Source organism: Rhagoletis pomonella, unplaced genomic scaffold (assembly GCF_013731165.1).
Source record: "Rhagoletis pomonella isolate Grant_MI unplaced genomic scaffold, Rhpom_1.0 Rhpom_scaffold_00003, whole genome shotgun sequence".
In the NCBI taxonomy this organism is placed as follows: domain Eukaryota; kingdom Metazoa; phylum Arthropoda; class Insecta; order Diptera; family Tephritidae; genus Rhagoletis; species Rhagoletis pomonella.
The window spans coordinates 21,342,684-21,349,908 of NW_023458557.1; positions in this window are offsets into that span (position 1 = coordinate 21,342,684).

A 7,225-nucleotide genomic window follows, 5' to 3' on the forward strand; every position below is an offset into this window, starting at 1 on the left:
TTCAGCTGGGTGGGAATTTTTGTAACCTCGAATGTCTAAATTGACCGTACTATAAATTCTACAAAAAGATTCAAAAACATCATAAATATTTCGACCAAAGATAAAGATAAAATCAGGAATTTTGACTCATATATAAGAAATTTTTGTTTTTTTGGAAAATCGTTTACATTTTATTTTACTAGTACTTTTAATCTCTGTTTTGTACTATAAAAGGCCTATGATCTTGTTGTACTAATGTTTTTTTCTCTTAATAATCAAAGTTGAACATTTGTTTGCATTGTCAATAACTTTGAAAAAATACCACTGCTGATCCGAAATAAAGCATCACATAACTGAAATGGCCCGTTTCGGAAATTCTGACTCAGGGCTGGTTCCCAGGTAAACGAAATTCTCTACTTTCTCGAAATTATAATTGTCAACAGTGACGTGGGTGCCAAGGCGCGAATGTGCTGACTGTTTGTTTGATGACAGGAGATACTTCGTCTTGTCCTCGTTTACCACCAGACCCATTCGCTTTGCTTCTTTATCCAATTTGGAAAAGGCAGAACAAACTTCGCGGTTTTGGTACCGATGATATCGATGTCATCGGCATAAGCCAGCAATTGCACGCTCTTGTAGTAAATTGTTCCTGAGCGGTTCAGTTCTGCAGCTCTTATTATCTTCTCCAACAGCAGCTTAAAGAAGTCACATGAAAGGGAGTCACCCTGTCTGAAACCCCGTTTAGTGGCGAACGGCTCGGAGAGGTCTTTCCCAATTTTGACGGAGCTGGTGGTATTGCTCAACGTCATTTTACATAGCCGTATGAGTTTTGTGGGGATGCCAAATTCAGACATAACGGCGTATAGGCAACTCCTTTTAGTGATGTCAAAAGCGGCTTTAAAGTCGACCAATAGGTGGTGAGTGTCGTTTTATTAAGGTGGCCATTTATTTCTGTAGTTTTTTGTTTTATTAAGTCGCGTGTTAACTTTTCTGGGTAGCTATTACTTTTTAGGATCTTTTTGAGTTTTTGTATGTTTATGTCGTGAAATTTCCTGTCACTCAATGTGAGTACTTTGTGTATTAAATTTTTAGCCGTATTGATTTTGTATTTTTTAGGTTGTGAAGATAAGAATTTAATCAGACGACCCGAAGACGACGGTTTAGAGTACCAGTCCAGTAGGAGATTATTTCTTTCGCTGTGGATGTGAACGTCAAGAAAGGGGATGCTGGCCTTATGTTCCATTTCCATGGCGAATTGGAGTTTGTGGTGGTATTTGTTAAGGGTTTTCAAGATTATATTCACGTCTTTTCGTTTAACTATAGCAAAGATATCGTCTACATATTTGGATATAAATTTAATATCGATGTTTGAGTGTTTTAGCTAGCTTAATAGGGTCGAGCATGTATGTTATTTTTATATCTTAAAGCAACCAAATTAGACGGATATGTTAATTTATAACCATTTGACCCTTTTTGGAGCGACATTTTTTCAATTTGAATAGCAATATCTCCACAACAAGGGTTTTCCCAGATATAAGCTATATACCAGATGAAAGCTAAGGTTTTGGGCTAGACTTTTGGAAACTTAGAATAAAATAGACTGACCAGATTTTGAGAAAATGCCCGAAATCTCTATTTTCAGCAGCCCGATTTTTAGTTTTCAGGCGATAACGTTATGGCGTATTTATATTTTATAAACACAAAAGATAGCTTGTTTGAAGATCCTTCTACTGATATCCACAACAATGACATGGACTGAGAAGTGCGGCCTCAGTGGTAGTTTAAAAAATTGCCTTTTTTCGAATTTCAGGCAGCAGCCACGCCCACACAGGCATACGAATCAAAACATCCTGGAACAAAACCTTCTTAGTTTTTTGTGTGCTTTTATTCCTGAAAGTTTGAAACAAATGAAATGATGGTACGTACAGACGCCACATACATACCAAAGAATCTCGTAGTGGAGACACGAACCAAAACACATTTACCTCTATATCTTTCCAACTAGTGGCCGGAACTTAATATGTAAGATATCGTTTGAAAGGTATTGGCCTATAGAATAACATTAAATACGTTGGGTGTGCCCACATGCCCACTTAACCCATTAACGCCCAAACCAAATCCGCTAGTAAAAATATGTTTTCATAGTCATTTATATATTCATTCTTGGTCAAATAAGAAGTTCAAAAGAAAAAAACTATGTATTTTTTTTTTCATTTTCGCGGAAAAGAGGTGTCCTCACCTGGGGACAATGGGCAGTTTAAGTATGAAATTTAGCAAAGCAATTACGTCCCACGCAAAGTGTTTTTGTGCACAATTAACATCTCCAGCGGCACATAAAAGAGTTTAGTTGCGTCAACTAAATATGTTTTCCCAGCACATGATTTGTTTATAGTTACATTATTTGATTATAGTTACCAAACCAGTGTTGAGATATATATATTTGGCAGGCTTTTTTCTGAGTGTACACAGCGTTCAGGATTGTGACCGGTTGTTTTTCGATACAGTTCCAACTACTAATGATGAAGGACGAGGTTGTCGGGATGAAGTAGGTTTTAGATACGTTTGCACAATGTGACGTCTGACAATTGATCCATTGGGGATTTATTTTCAGTTTTGCATAGTGAAACGTGTAGCCTCCAAGCATTATTAACTTCTAAATCCGCACAGTATGTAAAGGTTGGCTACCACCACTTCTTTTCTCTAATGGACACCCTATATAGGCTAATAGATTCGGTCCACACCTTCCATACCTTGGTTTTAATTTGGTGTATCGAAATTCGTATATTCCTTTCGAATATTACACCAATGTTGTACCTTTCCTAAGCGCTCTATATAATCAAAATTCGTTACCATTGTGACATTACTGTCCTTCCATTGTAATATTGTAATCTCCTTATTTTTGTAAAATCGATCATTATATACTGCTCTAGAACTGTTTATCTTAATTTCTTTTACGGATATAATTGGGAACCTAGTAGCTCATTAACCATTAAGCATGGTGGTGCACACCAATCATTTTTATTTATCTCCTCTTCATTACTTGCAATCGCAGTGTCAGGAGGCATGACCAATATAACAAACTCAGAGCCATCGTAGTTGTTCTCCATTATCCAATCGATGGCCTCATGAAGTTGTAAAAAGTATTTTTGACCCTAAACACCTTGTGGTGTACCATAGTTCTGCATTCGAAAACACCTGTTACATGTCGGAAAAATTTAATGTATGTGCCCATTGTCCCCAAGTGGGGACACCACTATAAAACTATATCTTTTTAATTCCTTTTTGATTTTTTTCAGCACAATACTACCTCTAAAAGCTTGTGCACACTCCACCTAATATTACAGCTAAAGTATTCAATTTTAGCTTAACAATATACTCAAAAAATATATATAAATACCCCAGAAAAATTGTCTCAACGAAATGTCTAACTTCGAAGCGCTGAAACTACACCTTTTTGGGCACAAATACCATGTGCTTGTGTTTACGTAGTATACTTTAGCTATCTTTATGTCCTAATTGAACTATCATTATGAGTTGTCGGTGTTTAAGACACAGATTTCGGTAGATGAAGTGCTGTCCTCGCATGGGGACAGTGAGCGGTAATGGGTTAAACCGGCAAAAGCAAAAAAACGATTTTTGTTTCGCAACACTTTAGCCTAATTTTTAAGAATCCGGTTAATCGTTTATGAAGCTTGAATACATTTTCTGGATACACTCTGCAATACCTTTCCAACGATATCTCAAACATGTCGATTGGACGTCTGGATAAAAACTTCCAAATCTCGTGTATATATAAGCGAGTCATTTCAGCATGCTACAACGCGTCATTCGCGCGCACTGCCGTGCGCTGTGATAACATAAAACACCTCTTTGAGGTAAAATTTTCGAGTGACGAAAGCTGAACTAGAAACAAAAAATTTATGATATCAATTTCATGACGAAAATTTTACGCATTTTTTAACTGCCTTTGAAACGTACGGAAAATCTTTTTTCATTCATACGAATCGTTGCAAAAGTTCTGTGTTTTATTTTGTGTTTCTAGCAGTAGACGGAATTTCGCAACGTTCCGAATAAATAAAAAAAGACTTTCCGTACGTTTCAAAGGCTGTTAAAAATGCATATAATTTTCGTCACGAAATTGATATCATAAATTTTGTGTTTCTAGTTCAGCTTTCGTCACTCGAAAATTTTACCTCAAAGAGGTGTTTTATTTGATATCAATAATTTTGGGTTAGCAAATTTAAAATCGACGTAAATACAAACAATAATCTAAATGGTTTGTTTTTCTATCTAAATCTAAATGATGTATTCAAATCGATGTATCCGTTGAAACATATAATTTTTCGAATACGGAATAAAGCGAAAAATAATGATCATATCCTTTGTATTCGAAAAAATTAAAAAAAATAAATAAAAATTATGAGAAATGATAAAAACTTATCAACTTGGTACCAACTTTGGATACAATAAACAACTGTATTCTTCTGATTGTCTCGTAGTTTATTTTTGTTAAGATTTCTACCGGATGTGGGGCGCACACATGTGCTTTTTTTAAGAAGTTTTACTTCTATAACGTGTACGGTGTTGCACTCGTGCTATTAAACTAATGCTTTTTTCTCAAGTAGTTTTGCTTAGTGACAATTTATACATATTTATGTAAGTAGTAGCGGCACATTGGGTGAACTAAATGCATTCATACATACATATTTATGTACAACTGTAGGTAATATTGTACGCGTCTTCCCAGGTAGGTGCGGGTGATAAACCCATGTAGCATAGTGAAATACTGTGTACATACCTGCAATTAAAATGGGGAAAAATTTTACAATTTCGGCATGTGATTGAAAAAAGCTCTAAAATACACACAAATTGTGGTTTCCAAGATATGTACGAAGTGATTAGCACAGCTGCATCCTTCAACTTGTCAACTCGCGGGAAATTCCCCGATTTGCAGGGAATTTCGGTTTAGGCGGCAATCGGGGAATAGGCAATTTTTTCGGGGAACTGGGTATGTTATTTTTATATCTTAAAGTAACCGGATATGTTAATTTTTAACCATTCGACCCTTTTTGGAGCGGCATTTTTTCAATTTGAATCGCAATATCTCCACAACAAGAGTTTTCCCAGATAAAAGCTATATACCATATGAAAGCTAAGGTTTTGGGCTAAATTTGTGGTAACCTAGAATAAAATCCACTGACCAGTTTTTGAGCAAATGCCCGAAATGTATATTTTCAGCAGCCCGATTTTTAGGTTTCAGACGATAACGTTATGACATATTTATATTTTATAAACAAAAAAGATAGCGCTAGATAGCCTGTTTCAATCCCCTTCTACTGATATCCACATCAATGATATGGACTGAGTGGTGCGGCCTCAGTGGTAGTTTAAAAAACTGCCTTTTTTCGAATTTCAGGCAGCAGCCACGCCCACAAAGGCATACGAATCAAACCGACCTGAAACAAAACCTTCTTAGTTTTTTTTGTACTTTAATTCCTGAGAGTTTTAAAAAAATTTAATGAAGGTACGTACAGACGCCACATATTTACATGCCAAAGCCAAGATCTATACATAGAAGGTCGCGCAATCCGCGAAATAAAAATTGCCTCTCTCTGCGCATATCGTCTCAGGCCGATTTTTTACTTTCACGCCATCATGCGGAAAAGCCATAAAACTTGATTGTTCACAGCGGCCAATTTTTGCGAAATTTGCATTTAAACTCGCTTTATCTCAGACGTTTATGATTCGATTGATTTTAAATTTGTACACAATAAACTAGGGTCTATTCTAAAGAAGATGAGTCTAACTGCACTTCTTAATACTTATTTAAAACGAAATGGAGGATATTTTAACATTTTTATAAAAATTAAGGAGGTGATTTTCACAAATGCTAAAGTTCTGTTATGAAGTTTCAAATATTTGTTTTGTTTTAATGCAGCATTAAAGACAAATATATACGGATATTTTTGGGAAAGTTTCAGGTTTAGACAACAAGTAGTTCTAAAGTTATAACAATATTATTATGACACCCATGAGCGGTCGCTCGTCTCTAGATGACAAATATTTTTAACACAATTATAAGGTTTTTGTTAAAATATAAACTGAATTTTCGTGGAAAATTAACGAGAAATTAAAAACATTGCGAATATTGTAAAACAATCACTGTACGAATAACTATTTTGACTATGTGTGTAATTACATATATGCATACATAGTATTTAGGTCTCTAGAGCTTTAATAAGTTATATTACACTGACAAATTCATGCATTTCACTTAATATTACTTCCAAAATTACTTGTACAAGTGCCCAGTAGAAATAATGACAAATAATGCTGCATTAAAACGAAACAAAAATTTTAAATTTCATAACACAACTTTTGCATTTGTAAAAATCACCTTCTTAATTTTTATAAAAATGTTAAAATATCCGTTATTTTGTTTTAAATAAATATTAAGAAGTGCAGTTAGACTCATCTTCTTTAGAATAATATCTAGTTTATTGTGTACAAATTGCAAATCAATCGATACAAAAACGTCTGAGATATAGGGAGTTGAAATGAAAATTTCGCAAAAATTTACCGCAGAAAAGAATAACGGACCTGCGCATTGCGCAACCTCTACCTTGTACCAAAGCATCTCGTAGTGGAGACGCGAACCAAAACACATTTACCTCTATATCTTTCCAACTAGTATCCGGAACTTAATATATAAGGTATCGTTTGAAAGGTATTGGCCTATAGAATAACACTAATAGCGTTTTCTTTTCTCAAAAAAAAGTTCTGCCCTTTTATATGCGAACTCTTGCTTTGCGTTGCCCTGAAACCCGAGAAAATGTTGCGTTCTTTATATGAGAATGAAACAGAAAATATACTACTCCATCACAATTTATTTATAGAACTTAATAAAGCTGAATTATTCACTTGGCCTGTAAGTCTTTCACAATTTTAAAGCAAAACACTTAATTGTGATAGGGAAAATAATTGCATTTTTACAAGATTCAATTAAAAATCAACCATGCAACTCTTACCCTCACGTTTATTTGAGGGCAGAAAAGGCAGCACTTTCGCCGGATCAGAGCGCAACCTGCTGAGAAAAGAACACGACGCCTTGTGAAAGGGCTGAGAAAAGAACATGAAAATGTGACAGCGCTAACACAAGGCAGAATAAATGCAGCTTTTTTCGAGAAAAGAAAACGCTATAAATATGTTGGGTGTACCCACATGCCCCTTTAAACTGGCAAAAGCA